This window comes from Arachis stenosperma, chromosome 4 (genome assembly GCF_014773155.1).
Source record: "Arachis stenosperma cultivar V10309 chromosome 4, arast.V10309.gnm1.PFL2, whole genome shotgun sequence".
Classification (NCBI taxonomy): Eukaryota; Viridiplantae; Streptophyta; class Magnoliopsida; order Fabales; family Fabaceae; genus Arachis; species Arachis stenosperma.
The window spans coordinates 60,109,264-60,126,001 of NC_080380.1; the positions used below are offsets into that span (position 1 = coordinate 60,109,264).

At 39.0% G+C, this 16,738-nt stretch overlaps 1 non-coding gene across 1 annotated transcript; it reads left to right on the top strand.

Annotated features, from left to right (window-relative positions):
• The first annotated feature begins 13,865 nt into the window (after positions 1-13,865).
• Positions 13,866-13,973, top strand: LOC130978597 (small nucleolar RNA R71). Its single transcript, XR_009086219.1, has one exon. It is a non-coding gene; the product is annotated as a small nucleolar RNA R71 (small nucleolar RNA).
• The last annotated feature ends 2,765 nt before the right edge of the window (positions 13,974-16,738 follow it).

Below are 16,738 nucleotides of genomic sequence, written 5' to 3' on the forward strand. Positions count from 1 at the left end.
AACCGTCAACCCCAAACCATAAATTCTAAACCCTAAACCATACACACTAAACCCTAAACCATAAACCCGTAAACCCTAAACCCTAAACAATAAACTATAAACACTAAACCCTAAAACATAAAGCCAAAACCCTAAACCCCAAACCCTAAACCCTAAACCAAAACCATAAACCCTAAACACTAAACCCTACACCCTAAACCCTAAACTACAAACCCTAAAGCCTAAACCCTAAACTATAAACCCTAAACCCTAAACCATAAACCATAAACCCCAAACCAAAAACCCTAAACCCTAAACCATACACCCTAAACCCTAAAGCACAAACCCTAAACCCAAAACTAGAAACCATAAACCATCAATCCCAAACCATAAATCCTAAACCCTAAACCCTACACCCTAAACCATAAACTACAAACCGTAAACTATAAACCCTAAACTATAAACACTAAACACTAAACCATAAACCCTCAACCCCAAACGCTAAACACTACACATTAAAGCTAAACCTCAATCACTAAAGCCTAAACCCTAAACCATAAACCAACAGCCCTAAAGCCTAAACCCGAAACCCTAAACCACAATCCATAAAGCCCAAACACTAAACCCTAAAACCTTAACCCTAAAGCCTAAATCCTAAACTGTAAAGCCTAAACCCTTAACTGCAAACACTAAAGCCTAAACCCTAAATTATAAACCCTAAACCCTAAACCCTAAACTATAAACCCTAAATGCAAAATCATACACCATAAACCCTAAGCCAAAACCTTAAAGCATAAAACCTAAACGATAAACCCTAAAATTCAAACCATAAACCTAAACCCAAAACGTTACACACTAAACCCTAAACCACAAACCCTAAAGCCTAAACCCTGAATACTAAATCCTAAACCATGAACCATAAACCCTTAATCCTAAACCCTAAACCCGAAACCCTAAACCCTAAACCGTAAAGCCTAAACCCTTATCCACAAACACTAAAGCCTAAACCCTAAATTATCAACCCTAATCCCTAATCCCCAAACACTAAACCCTAAACACAAAATTCTACACCCTAAACCCTAAACCACAAATACTAAAGCATAAACCCTAAACCATAAACACTCAAATTCAAACCATAAACCCTAAACCCTAAATACAAAACCCTAAACCATAAACCTTTAACCCTAAACCATAAACCCTAATCCTTAACACTACAACCTAAACCCTAAACCCTAAACTATAAAGCATAAATCCTAAACCATAAACTCTAAATACTAAAACGTAAACCCTAAAGCCCAAGCACTAAACCCTAAACCCTAAACCATAAACCCTAAACTATAATGCCTAAACCCTAAACCACAAACCCTAATGCCTAAACCCTAAACTATAAACCATAATCCCTAAACCCTAAACCCAAGACACTACAACCTAAACCCTAAACCATAATCCCTAAAGCCTAAACACTAAGTCGTAAACCCTCAACCCCAAACCATAAACCTTAAACACTAAACCATATACCCTAAACCCTAAACCACAAACCCTAAACCCTAAACTACAAACAATAAACCCTAAAACACAGCCTAAAGCCCAAACACTAGACCCTAAACCCTAAACCATAAACCCTAAACCCTAAACCCTAAACCATAAACACTCAACCCCAAACCATAAACCCTAAACACTAAACCCTACACCCTACACCCTAAAACACAAACCCTAAAGCATAAACCCTAAACTATAAACCCTAAACCCTAAACCATAAACCCTCAACCCCAAACCAAAAACCTTAAACCCTAAACCATACACCCTAAACCCGAAAGCACAAACCCTAAACGCAAAACCATCAACCATAAACCATCAACCCCAAACCATAAACCCTAAACCCTAAACCCTACACCCTAAATCATAAACTACAAACCCTAAACTATAAACCCTAAACTATAAACACTAAACCCTAAACCATAAACCAAAAGCTCCAAACCAAAACCCTAAACCCTAAACCCGAAACCCTGAACAACAATCCCTAAAGCCCAAACACTAAACCCTAAAACCAATACCCTAAAGCCTAAATCCTGAACCGTAAAGCCTAAACCCGTAACCGTAAACACTAAAGCCTAAACCCTAAATTATAAACCATAAACCCTAAACCCCAAACCATAAACCCTAAACACAAAATCCTACACCCTAAACCTTAAGCCACAAACCCTAAAGCATAAACCCTAAACCATAAACCATCAAATTTAAAACATAAACTCTAAACCCTAAACCTTACACACTAAACCCTAAACCACAAACCCTAAAGCCTAAACCCTAAATCCTAAATCCTAAACCATAAACCATAAACCCTAAACCCTAAAACACAAACCCTAAAGCCCAAACATTAAACCCTAAACCCTAAGTTTCTTGTTACTTATTTCAAAACCCCAAAAATAGGTACATCAAAACCAATAATAAACATACTTTCTTGCAATTTCTTGAGAGATGACCCGAGGTTTAAATACTTCGGTTTATCTTTACTGGTGTTTGTACTTGTGACGACCTAATTAAACGTTGACCGAGGATTGCAACGATGTTATTTTGAGTAATTTTTTACCGATGAAAATTCGCACATCACACACACCTTGCTCCACCCTCCAGGATCATATTTCATTAAGTAGCGTATTACACACCAAGACCCGGTGTTACACGCTGGGCCAAGTTTCCAGTATAGTGTTTTAAAGACCCCACTTTGAGTCCAGGAACAAAAATACAAGGGTGTTACACGCCAATACATGGCGTGCCACATGCCAACAAGAGAAACTAGGCATTCCACATGCCCAATGGAGGACGTTGCACACCAATGAAGGGCGTTGCACGCCAATGGAAACCAACACCCAAGAAGCGTGTCCCTCGCATGCAAAAGCATGGCGTTCACACAGAAAGCATATCACTTGGCCCAATTTTCACAATTAATTCTTTTTGCCACTTCAAGCCCATTCAGAATACATTCTGAGACGACTATAGCCTTGAAGAAAATATAGAAAGCTCAAGATTTAATGCAGAAGAATAGGTTTGATTTTATTTTGTTTTAAATTTAAATTTTGAATTTAATAATTAGGTTTAGTTTTTCTCTTTAGTATATAAGGGTCTTAAAAATACTTTGGGGGGACCTTCAAATCTTCTACAGTTTTTTGAATCCTTATTTTTGTTTTTGAAGCATGAGCTACTAAAATGTTAGAAGCTCTGTTCATTTTTTATGGATTATTAATCTAAGTGTTTTATTTGATATGATGTTTATGCTTTGATTTATTTCATGATTGAGTTTTCATTCTTCATCGTTAAAGATTTAGAAATTGTTGGAAAACATTCTAATTTTGTTTTGGATTTTAAATATTATTTTGGAAAAAATTAGTATTTGAATTAGCTAAAAAATATTTCATACTACTTTTTTATTACACTAGGAATAGGTTTAAAAAGTGTGTGACACTTTGTGAGTTTCAATTGTTTGGACTAGTTTGAATACGTGACATATAATTTAATCTTTGGGCTACTTTTGAATCTTAGTTGAAATTGAATCAGAATTGTGCTTCACCTCTTTTTCTTTAGTAATTGACTAGAAAACCCCAAAAAAAATCTAGAAAACCCTAGATAACCCTAGAAAACCTTAGATAACCCTAAAAAAATATAGAAAATTCTAGAAAACCCTAGAAAACCTAGAAAAGCCATGAAATTCCTAGAAAATCCTAAAAAATCCTAGATAACCCTAGAAAACCCTAGAAATTCTTAAAAATCCTAGAGAACCCTAGAAAACCCTAGATAACCCTAGAGAACCCTAGAAGATCCTAGAAAACCCTAGAGAACCCTAGAAAATCCTAGATAACCCTAGGAATTATCTATTATCTGAGTTAAAGAGAAATTAAATTACTAAGAAATTGGAGTTCAATTATTTATGATTCGTCGTGATTAATCTTTGCATACCTTTCATATAAATAAACACAAGGATTATCTTCCTAAAGAGTGAACATCTCTGACACCTTAATCACTTTGATTATCTTACTTTCTTAATCACTTTATGGCCATTGTTTGCTTGATCCATTAATCCTCGTGGGATCAACCCTCACTCACCTGAGGTATTACTTGATACGACCCTGTTCACTTCTCGGTATTTTATGGTTTGAAAAATCCGCATCAGGATCCATAGATGGACATAAAGTTTACACAATTCTGATGTCATTTGATATTTATAAACTATAAAAGAAATTGGTGTCAGGATTGTCTTGTTAAGAGATAAGTATAAAGATAATTAGTGGTAATAGTAAAGTGTAAACGATAATCTCATAACTTTAATAAAAGGGATTAAAAGACACTAAAGAGAAGATGAAAAAGAAAAGATAATATATAATTATTCAAGAGTAACTAGAAATAAAAGATGAGGGACGTTGAGAAAGAATAAGATAGGAATTAAAATTTTAAGACACGGCAATATGATTAAAGCTGGGAACATCCTTAAAAGATCTTAAGAAAAGAACATAAAAGACCTAATATAAAAGTGAAAATTGCTAATGATGGAATTGAATTGATGAACACACAAAAAACCTAAAAGACGAGCACAAAGAATATAAAGGACAAAGATGATATGAAAGCATAAAAGATTCATAAGATTATCAGAGAGCTAAGGACAGGAGTTCCTCCAGAGAGTAACAAGAAATAGAGTTGAGATGCTCCCAGAGGAAAGCGTTAAGCCCCAAGGTTTTTTTACTGCCTAGCAGAGCAAATAGATGTTGCTAGTGTAGGGACGTCTGCCTAACTGATAGCCTATTTCTCACTGAGATACACTTTCCAAAGCTATAGTGAGTTATTATTATTATTATTATCGGCCTGACTGACATGAATAAACCCGTGATGCCGCAGTATCCTAACTAACATGGGTTTGCCCGTAATGATACCAGTGTCTAACTAATTAAGTGAGAAACCATATTCGGTATTCATCCCGAGTAACATCGAGTTGCGGATAGACAACCGACACCTGAGTTCCTGGCCTGCACTAGAAATAGCCATGCATCATCTTGTTTGTGCATTTGCAATTGTTTGTAATTGTTTACTATTTATGTTCCCTGTGTTTGTACTATCTGTCATGTTGTGAACTATGTGTGTTTCTGTCTTTTCTCCAAACCATTTTCATTGGAGAGCAAGAGCCTAAACTAGAATGAGAGACTAGCATGCACGCCAAAGGAATATACTAAGAAAGAGTTATATCAGAGCTAGGATAAATAAGTAACACATAAACCATAATGCTAGAGTCAAGAATTTTAGAATTATATGAGAGTGTTAGCTTTTTTGTGGTGTCACCCTGCTGGGAATCATATAGCTTCTCACCTCCTTCCCTCCACATTCCCTGCAGATGGAGCACCTCACAATAATCACCGCATCAGGAGTAATGTTCATCGAGATGCCAATATAGCACTTATTCGAGGACTACGGGAAGGATTTAATGATCATTTGGGGTAAACCACGTTATTGTATGCACATCCACCACAGAGGATTCGCTTATCTGTTATATAGCCCAGAGTTTGACCTAGACGATCCCTACAACTCTAGGATAACACAGTTCCACCCTGAATGGGACTTCCATTCATTTCCACCAGAGTATTTCTCAATAATCGTACCCATCCTTATATGAGATATTATGAACCTCAGCCCTCTCCTCCATCACCATAGCCTACTCCTTCCCCAGGGTAGTAGCATACCCTGATGATGATTGATTCTTTGGATGCTCAGCTCAATCCTCTAAGAAAAATCTTTGGGCTGCCCAAGCTCGTCAGGGCTGGTTACATTTCTGCTTCTTCCGAGGAGGAGGACCCCGACAATGAGTCCTCCTCAGCAGTTGGATCTGACACTAGAGACGAAGCGGCTGGTATGAGCACAGCTCAAGGCTAGCTTTACGATGGTAATCACTACCTAATTTCTAGACTAGGAGACTTCTGTAGGATAGTTTGTCTCTTGTCACTAGATTTTGTTCCCTCTCTTTCTACTATTCTTGAGGAACAGGACTTTATCATCTTTCATTAATGTGAATATCAAACTGGTAGTTCCATTCCCCACACCTTCGTACTATTGTACCAGTAAGTGCACTGGGTCGCCCAAGTAATACATGAGCGAATCAGGGTCGATCTGTGATTTGAAGCAAGCTATCGTTACCTTGTAGGTCTTAGTCAAGTAGAATCAGAAGGTTGTTGATTTTCATTCATAAAGAGAAATTATTTATGTGGAATAAAGAAAAAGAGGTAGAAAATACTGATAGGAATAAGGTTTAGGATTAGAGTTACTCTGCCTTTCTGAATTAACTCCGGTATTACTACTCTCTTTGCTTGAGAGTGATTTTTCCAATGGCAGGCTGTATATAATTGACACTGGTTTGAGCAGATGCCAATACTCCTCTGGATCTGAACCCCAGGTTTATTATGGATCCATCTCCTTCATGATCCTACTAAAAAACACCACAAACAAGGTCAGATCTTCCGGATTAAAGAATGCTGCATCTTTGGGTTTTAGCCTCTACCACAGAGACCCTAATCTCCCCAAAAGTTGGCTAAGATGACGTCTCGAGAAGTCCCCAACGAAATCGTGGATTAGCCATCTGAGAGACATATATTCAAGCTGTTGGTTCATCTCTGTCCGGGGAAAGACATGTTCTGAACCCAAGTAGATGCAGGTATTTGTCAGGCACGTTCATCTTAATGTGATGAATAGAACTAATTTGTCAGATTATCCTATTCAACACGATGAAGTACGAATATACATCTTAGAACAGATCGAAGAGAAATAGTAGTACTTTTATTAATTCATAGGACTCAGCAGGGCTCCTCCTCTCAACCTAAGAGTTTAGAAACTCATAGCGAAGTAAAAATACAATGATGAATTCAAAAATAGCATAAAGTCCTCTAATGATTTTGAAAAATACACTTTAAATACTAAACAGATGAGTAATAAGGGTAAAATGGTCTTTTTAGTGCTAAAATCCACTTCTGGGGTCCACTTGGGTAGCGTTTAGGCTAAGCTTTGATGAGATCCACGTGCTATGAGGTCTCTTAGGCGTGGAATGCCAGCTAGGGGTCCTCATTGGGCATTTGGACGCTGGTCTCTGCTTTTGGGCGCTGGACGCCTAGAAGGGGGTAGGTCACTAGCGTTGGACGCCAGTTTTGGGCCTTTTAAGAGCACTGGAAGTCTGCTTTCCAAAGCCATTAAGAGCGCTCCATTTAGATTTCTATAGCTCAAGTAAAACTCTTCTGGATGCAGGTAGGTCAGATCCGGACAGCATCTACAGTGCTTTCTCTGTTTTTGAATCATACTTCTGCTCCAGCTCCTTAATTTAAGCCAGAAAATACATGAAATTTTACAAAAACACAAAAACTCATAGTAGAATCCTAAAATGTGATTTTAACACTAAAACCTATAAAAACTCAATAAAAACTAAATAAAAACTACTAAAAAACTATATGAAAGTGATGCCAAAAAGTGTATAAAATATTCGCTCATCACAACACAAAACTTAAACCATTGCTTGTCCCCAAGAAACAAAAAGAAAACACAGTAGGATAAAAAGAAAATTAAGATATAATAACTCTCTAAGTTTCAAATGAAGCTTAGTTACAATTAGATGAGAGGGACTTAGTAGCTTTTTGCTTCTGAATAGTTTTGGCATCTCACTATCCATTGTGTAACGACCCAACTTCTAGAACGTCATGATCGTACCGAAAGTAAGGCGTTACTGGTCGGCGAAATTGTGAACTATACTTTTTCACAACTCTCATAATCCCTGGTAATGGCTCCAAAAACTTGGTGCGCTTAATACCATGGCATTACACAACTTCGCACAACTAACCAGCAAGTGCACTGGGTCGTCCAAGTAATAAAACCTTACGTGAGTAAGGGTCGATCCCACGGAGATTGTTAGTAATGAAGCAAGCTATGGTCATCTTGTAAATCTTAGTCAGGCAAACTCAGATATATATGGTGATGAACGAAAATAACATAGAAGATAAAGATAGTGATACTTATGTATATCATTGGTGTATGAGCTTCAGACAAGTGTATGAAGATGCCTTCCCTTCCGTCTCTCTGCTTTCCTACAGCCTTCATCCAATCCTTTCTTACTCCTTTCCATGGCAAGCTCGTATAGGGTCTCACTGTTGTCAGCAGCTACCTCCCATCCTCTCAGTGAAAGCGATTGCATATGTCCTGTCACGGCATAGCGGAATTCATCTGTCGGTTCTCAATCAGGCGCGGAATAGAATCCAGTGATTCTTTTGCGTTATCACTAACGCCCCCGCCCTCAGGGTTTGAAGCACGTCACAGTCATTCAGTCATTGAATCCTACTCAGAACACCACAGACAAGGTTAGACCTTTCGGATTCTCTTGAATGCTGCCATCAGGTCCTGCCTATACCACGAAGACTCCGAAGAATCCAAGAGATATTCACTAAGCCTCGAATGCTTGTAGAACAAGAATGGTTGTCAATCACCTTGTTCATAGGTGAGTGGTGATGGGCGTCAATCATCACATCATCATGTTGAAGAACAAGAAATATCTTGGTAAAAGAACAAGCGGAATTGAATGGAAGAACAATAGTAATTGCATTAATACTCGAGGTACAGCAGAGCTCCACACCCTTAATCTATGGTGTGTAGAAAACTCCACCGTTGAAAATACATAAGAACAGGGTCTAGGCATGGCCGAATGGCCAGCCTCCCAAAGATCTAAGATAGCATAAAACAAAGATAGCTACCAAAGTCTCGATATAAATACAATAAAAGGTCCTACTTATAGATAACTAGTAGCCTAGGTGTACAAAGATGAGTAATGACATAAAAATCCACTTCCGGGCCCACTTGGTGTGTGCTTGGGCTGAGCAATCAAGGAAATTCGTGTAGAGAACTTTTCTGGAGTAAACGCCAGCTCCCATGCCAGTTTGGGCGTTTAACTCCAACTTTTATTCCTGTTCCGGCGTTTAACGCTGGAATTCCTGAGGCCGGATTGCTTTGCGGGTTTGGGCCATCAAATCTTGGAAAGTATGGACTTATATATTGCTGGAAAGCCCTGGATCTACTTTCCAACGCCGTTGAGAGCGCGCCAATTGGGCTTCTGTAGCTCCAGAAATCCACTTCGAGTGCAGGGAGGTCAGAATCCAACAGCATCTGCAGTCCTTTTTGGTCTCTGAATCAGATTTTTGCTCAGGTCCCTCAATTTCAGCCAGAAAATACCTGAAATCACAGAAAAACACACAAACTCATAGTAAAGTCCAGAAAAGTGAATTTTAAATAAAAACTAATAAAATGTACTAAAATCTAACTAAAAGATATCAAAAACATACTAAAAACAATGCCAAAAAGTATACAAATTATCCGCTCATCACAACACCAAACTTAAATTGTTGCTTGTCCTCAAGCAACTGAAAATCAAATAAGATCAAAAGAAGAGAATATGCAATGAATTCCAAAAACATCTGTGAAGATCAGTATTAACTAGATGAGCGGGGCTTTTAACCTTCTGTCTCTGAACAGTTTTGGCATCTCAATCTATCCCTTGAAATTCAGAATGGTTGGCTTCTTTAGGAACTCAGAGTCCAGATAGTGTTAATGATTCTCCTAGTAAAGTATGATGATTCTTGAACATAGCTATTTATTGAGTCTTGGCTGTGGCCCAAAGCACTCTGTCTTCCAGTATTACCACCGGATACATACATGCCACAGACACATGATTGGGTGAACCTTTTCAGATTGTGACTCAGCTTTGCTAAAGTCCCCAATTAGAGGTGTCCAGGGTTCTTAAGCACACTCTTATTTGCCTTGGATCACAATTTTTTTTTTTTCTTTTTCTTTCTTTTTTTTTTTTTTTTTTCGATTTTTTTTTTTCTTTTTTTTTTTTTTTTTTTTTTGAATAGCTTTTCTTGCTTCAAGAATCATTTTATTGATTTTTTCAGATCCTCAGTAACATGTCTCCTTTTTCATCATTCTTTCAAGAGCCAACATTCATGAACCACAAATTCAAGATACATATGCACTGTTTACACATACATTCAGAGAACAAAAATATTGCCACCACATCAAAATAATTAAACTATTATAAAATTCAAAATTCATGCAATTCTTCCTTTTTCAATTAAGCACATTTTTATTCAAGAAAGGTGATGGATTCATAGGACATTCATAACTTTAAGGCATAGACACTAAGACACTAATGATCATAAGACACAAGCATGGATAACATAAAGCACTAAAAATTTCGAAAAACAAGGGAATAAAGAACAAGGAAATCAAGGAATGGGTCCACCTTAGTGATGGCGGCTCTTCCTTGCTTTTGAAGGTCCTATGGAGTGCTTGAGCTCCTCAATGTCTCTTCCTTGTCTTTGTTGCTCCTCCCTCATGATTCTTTGATCTTCTCTAATTTCATGGAGGAGAATGGAGTGTTCTTGATGCTCCACCCTTAGTTGTCCCATGTTGGAACTTAATTCTCTAGGGAGGTGTTTAGTTGCTCCCAATAGTTTTGTGGAGGAAAGTTCATCCCTTGAGGAATCTCAGGGATTTCTTGATGAGAGGGGTCTCTTGTGTATTCCATCCTTTCTTGGTGATGGGCTTGTCCTCATCAATGGGGATATCTCCTTCTATGTCAACTCCAACTCATTAACTTCTATTTCTTCTCCAATCATGATGCTATGGATCATGATGGCCCGGTCTATGGTAACTTCGGACCGGTTGCTAGTGGGAATGATTGAGCGTTGTATGAACTCTAACCATCCTCTAGCCACGGGCTTGAGGTCATGCCTTCTCAATTGGACCGGCTTTCCTCTTGAATCTTGCTTCCATTGTGCGCCCTCTTCACATATGACTGTGAGGACTTGGTCCAACCTTTGATCAAAGTTGACCCTTCTAGTGTAAGGATGCTCATCTCCTTGCATCATAGGCAAGTTGAACGCCACCCTCACACTCTCCGGACTAAAATCCAAGTATTTCCCCCGAACCATAGTAAGATAATTCTTTGGATTCGGGTTCACACTTTGGTCATGGTTCTTTGTGATCCATGCATTGGCATAGAACTCTTGAACCATCAAGATTCCAACTTGTTGAATGGGGTTGGTGAGAACTTCCCAACCTCTTCTTTGGATCTCATGGCGGATCTCCGGATATTCACCCCTTTTTGAGTAAAAAGGGGACTTCGGGGATCACCTTCTTCAAGGCCACAACTTCATAGAAGTGGTCTTGATGCACCCTTGAGAGGAATCTATCCATCTCCCATGACTCGGAGGTGGAAGCTTTTGCTTTCCCTTTCCTCTTTTTAGAGGTTTCTCCGGCCTTTGGTGCCATAATGGTTATGGAAAACGAAAAAAAGCAACGCTTTTACCACACCAAACTTAAAATGTTTGCTCGTCCTCGAGCAAAAGAAGAAAGAAAGGAGTAGAAGAAGAAGAAATGAGGAAGAGGGGGAGGGTAGTGTTCGGCCAAAGGGGGAAGAAGTGGTCTTTAGGTTGTGTGAAATGAAGGGTTGAAGAAGGGTATTTATAGAGAGGGGGGTAAAGGTTCGGCCATTTGAGGGTGGGTTTGGGAGGGAAAGTGGTTTGAATTTGAAGGGTGAGGTTGGTGGGGTTTTATGAAGGATGGATGTGAGTGGTGAAGAGAAAGATGGGATTTGATAGGTGAAGGGTTTTTGGGGAAGAGGTGTTGAGGTGATTGGTGAATGGGGGAAGAAGAGAGAGAGTGATGGTAGGGTCCTGTGGGGTCCACAGATCCTGTAGTGTCAAGGAAAAGTCATCCCTGCACCAAAAGTTGCTCAAAATCACGTTTTGAGCCATTTCTGGCGTTAAACGCCGGGCTGGTGCCCATTCCTGGCGTTTAACGCCAGGTTGTTGCCCTTTACTGGCGTTTAACGCCAGTCTGGTGCCCTTTTCTGGCGTTAAACGCCCAGAAAGGTGCCAGACTGGGCGTTAAACGCCCAACTGCTAGGCTGACTGGCGTTTGAACGCCAGCAGCATCTTCCTCCAGGGTGTGCTGTTTTTCTTCCTGTTTTTCATTTTGTTTTTGCTTTTTTCATTGTTTTGTGACTTCTTATGATCATCAACCTACAAAAAAAGATAAAATAACAAAAGAAAATAATTAATTATAAACATTGGGTTGCCTCCCAACAAGCGCTTCTTTAGTGTCATTAGCTTGACAGAGGACTCCCATGGAGCCTCAGAAACACTCAGAACCGTGTTGAAACCTCCCAACACCAAACTTAGAGTTTGAATGTGGGGTTTCAACACCAAACTTAGAGTTTGGTTGTGGCCTCCCAACACCAAACTTAGAGTTTGACTGTGGGGGCTCTGTTTGGCTCTGTTTTGAGAGAAGCTCTTCATGCTTCCTCTCCATGATGATAGAGGGATATCCTTGGGTCTTAAACACCATGGATTCTTCATTCACTTGAATGATCAACTCTCCTCTATCAACATCAATCACAGCCTTTGCTGTGGCTAGGAATGGTCTGCCAAGGATGATGGATTCATCCATGCACTTCCCAGTCTCTAGGACTAAATCAGTAGGAATGTAATGGTCTTCAATCTTCACCAAAACATTCTCTATAAGTCCATGAGCTTGTTTTCTTGAATTGTCTGCCATCTCTAATGAGATTCTTGCAGCTTGCACCTCAAGGATCCCTAATTTCTCCATTACAGAGAGGGGCATGAGGTTTACACTTGACCCTAAGTCACACAAGGCCTTCTTGAAGGTCATGGTGCCTATGGTACAAGGTATAGAAAACTTCCCAGGATCCTGCCTCTTTTGAGGTAGTTTCTGCCTAGACAAGTCATCCAGTTCTTTGGTGAGCAAGGGAGGTTCATCCTCCCAAGTCTCATTTCCAAATAACTTGTCATTTAGTTTCATGATTGCTCCAAGGTATTTAGCAACTTGCTCTTCAGTAACATACTCATCCTCTTCAGAGGAAGAATACTCATCAGAGCTCATGAATGGCAGAAGTAAGTCCAATGGAATCTCTATGGTCTCGTTTTGAGCCTCAGATTCCCATGGTTCCTCATTGGGGAACTCACTGGAGGCCAGTGCACGCCCATTGAGGTCTTCCTCAGTGGCGTTCACTGCCTCTCCTTCCTCCCAGAATTCGGCCATGTCTATGGCTTTGCACTCTCCTTTTGGATTTCTTCTGTATTACTTGGGAGAGTGCTAGGAGGGAGTTCAGTAACTTTCTTGCTCAGCTGACCCACTTGTCCTTCCAAATTTCTGATGGAGGACCTTGTTTCATTCATGAAACTTTGAGTGGTCTTTATTAGATCAGAGACCATTGTTGCTAAGTCAGAAGTATTCTGCTTAGAACTCTCTGTCTGTTGCTGAGAAGATGATGGAAAAGGCTTGCCATTGCTAAACCTGTTCCTTCCACCATTATTGTTATTGAAACCTTGTTGAGGTCTCTCTTGATTCTTCCATGAGAGATTTGGGTGATTTCTCCATGAAGAATTATAGGTGTTTCCATAGGGTTCTCCTAGGTAATTCACCTCTTCCATGGAAGGGTTCTCAGGATCATAAGCTTCTTCCTTAGATGAAGCATCCTTAGTACTGTTTGGTGCATTTTGCATTCCAGACAGACTTTGAGAAATCAAATTGACTTGTTGAGTCAATATCTTATTCTGAGCCAGTATGGCATTCAGAGCATCAATCTCAAGAACTCCTTTCTTCTGACTAGTCCCATTGTTCACAGGATTTCTTTCAGAAGTGTACATGAATTGGTTATTTGCAACCATTTCAATCAGTTCTTGAGCTTCAGTAGGCGTCTTCTTCAGATGAAGAGATCCTCCTGCAGAGCTATCCAAGGACATCTTAGATAGTTCAGAGAGACCATCATAGAAAATACCTATGATGCTCCATTCAGAAAGCATGTCAGAAGGACATTTTCTGATTAATTGTTTGTATCTTTCCCAAGCTTCATAGAGGGATTCTCCATCCTTTTGTCTAAAGGTTTGGACTTCCACTCTAAGCTTACTCCATCTTTGTGGTGGAAAGAATTTTGCCAAGAAGGCATTGACTAGCTTTTCCCAAGAGTCCAGGCTTTCTTTAGGTTGAGAATCCAACCATATTCTAGCCCTGTCTCTTACAGCAAAAGGGAATAGCATCAGTCTATAGACCTCAGGGTTAACCCCATTAGTCTTGACTGTGTCACAGATTTGCAAGAATTCAGCTAAAAACTGATGAGGATCTTCCATTGGAAGTCCATGGAACTTGCAATTCTGTTGCATTAGAGAAACTAATTGAGGCTTAAGCTCAAAGTTGTTTGCTCCAATGGCAGGGATAGAGATGCTTCTCCCATAAAAATCAGGAGTAGGTGCAGTAAAGTCACCCAGCACCTTCCTTGCATTGTTTGCATTGTTGTTGTTTTCTGCTGCCATGTTTTCTTCCTTGAAGAATTCGGTCAGGTCCTCTAAAGAGAGTTGTGCTTTGGCTTCTCTTAGCTTTCTCTTCAGAGTCCTTTCGGGTTCAGGATCAGCTTCAACAAGAATGCCTTTGTCCTTGCTCCTGCTCATATGAAAGAGAAGGGAACAAGAAAATGTGGTATCCTCTATGTCACAGTATAGAGATTCCTTTAAGTGTCAGAGGAAAAGAGAAATAGAAAGAAGAAGGAGAAGATAAATTCGAACTTTAGTTAGATAAGGTTCGAATTGTGCATTGAGAAGGAGTGGCACTCCATAAATAGAAGGATGTGGGAAGGAGGGAAGTTTATTTTCGAAAATCAAGTGAAAAATTTTGAAGTTATTTTGAAAAACATTAATTAATTTTCGAAAATAAAAGTGGAAAAGAAACCAAGTGATTTTTGAAAAAGATTTTGAAATTAGAAATTAAAAGATTTGATTGAAAACTGTTTTGAAAAAGATGTGGTTAAAAAGATTAAAAAAAAATGTGATTGAGAAGATATGATTTGAAACTATTTGAAAAGATATGATTTTAAAAATGAATGACTTGCTTAACAAGAAAAGATATGATTTGAAACATTCAAACCTTTCTCAACAGAAAAGGTAACAATCTTGTGATGTTCAATCAAATCATTAATTGTTAGTAAGTATCTTTTAAAAAGGAAAGAAATTGATTTTGAAAACATTTGATTGAAAAGATTTGATTTGAAAAAGATTTGATTTTGAAAAATTTGAAAAAAATTGATTTGAAAACAAAATCTTCCCCTAGCACCATCCTGGCGTTAAACGCCCAGAATGGTATACATTCTGGCGTTTAACGCCCAAAATGCACCCTTTTTGGGCGTTAAACGCCCAACCAGGTACCCTGGCTGGCGTTTAAACGCCAGTCTGCCTTCTTCACTGGGCATTTTTGAATGCTCAGCTTTTTCTGTATAATTCCTCTGCAGCATGTTTTGAATCTTCAATTCTTTGTATCATTGACTTGAAAGGACACAAATTAAAAATATTTTTGGATTTTTTGATAATCAAAATGCAAAAGGAATCAATTAACAATGCATGCAAGACACCAAACTTAGCAGTTTGTGTACTACTGACACTAACAACATGAAAATGCATATGAGACACACAAAATACTTCAAGTCAATAGAATTCAAAGATCAAAACAAAGAAATATATGCATGGATTCGAAAAATATAACAAAAACATGCATTTGACACTAAACTTAAGATGAGACTCTAGACTCAAACAAGAAATATTTTTGGGATTTTATGGTTTTGCAAATTTTTTTGTATTTTTCGAAAATTAAGTGAAAAAAAAGTATCAAAATTCTTAATGAGAATTCCAGGAATCAGTGCAATGCTAGTCTAAGGCTCCGGTCCAGGAATTAGACATGGCTTCACAGCCAGCCAAGCTTTCAAAGAAAGCTTCGGTCCAAAACACTAGACATGACCAAGGTCAGCCAAGCCTTAGCAAATCACTGCTCCAACAGCAAGATTGATACGAAATCAACAAGCTCTTGTGGTGATAAGTTGAAACCTCGGTCCAATCAGATTAGACATGGCTTCTCAGCCAGCCAGATTTCAACAAATCATCATGAAACTCTAGAATTCACCTTCAAGAATTTCGAAAAAAAATACCTAATCTAAGCAACAAGATGAACCGTCAGTTGTCCAGCCTAAACAATCCCGGGCAATAACACCAAAAATTGATGTTGTTGCCGGATCTTGGCTCTGATGTTACCAAAAGCTGCTCAAAACATGAACAATCCCCGGCAACGGCGCCAAAAACTTGGTCGGCGAAATTGTGAACTATACTTTTTCACAACTCTCATAATCCCTGGTAATGGCTCCAAAAACTTGGTGCGCTTAATACCATGGCATTACACAACTTCGCACAACTAACCAGCAAGTGCACTGGGTCGTCCAAGTAATAAAACCTTACGTGAGTAAGGGTCGATCCCACGGAGATTGTTAGTAATGAAGCAAGCTATGGTCATCTTGTAAATCTTAGTCAGGCAAACTCAGATATATATGGTGATGAACGAAAATAACATAGAAGATAAAGATAGTGATACTTATGTATATCATTGGTGTATGAGCTTCAGACAAGTGTATGAAGATGCCTTCCCTTCCGTCTCTCTGCTTTCCTACAGCCTTCATCCAATCCTTTCTTACTCCTTTCCATGGCAAGCTCGTATAGGGTCTCACTGTTGTCAGCAGCTACCTCCCATCCTCTCAGTGAAAGCGATTGCATATGTCCTGTCACGGCATAGCGGAATTCATCTGTCGGTTCTCAATCAGGCGCGGAATAGAATCCAGTGATTCTTTTGCGTTATCACT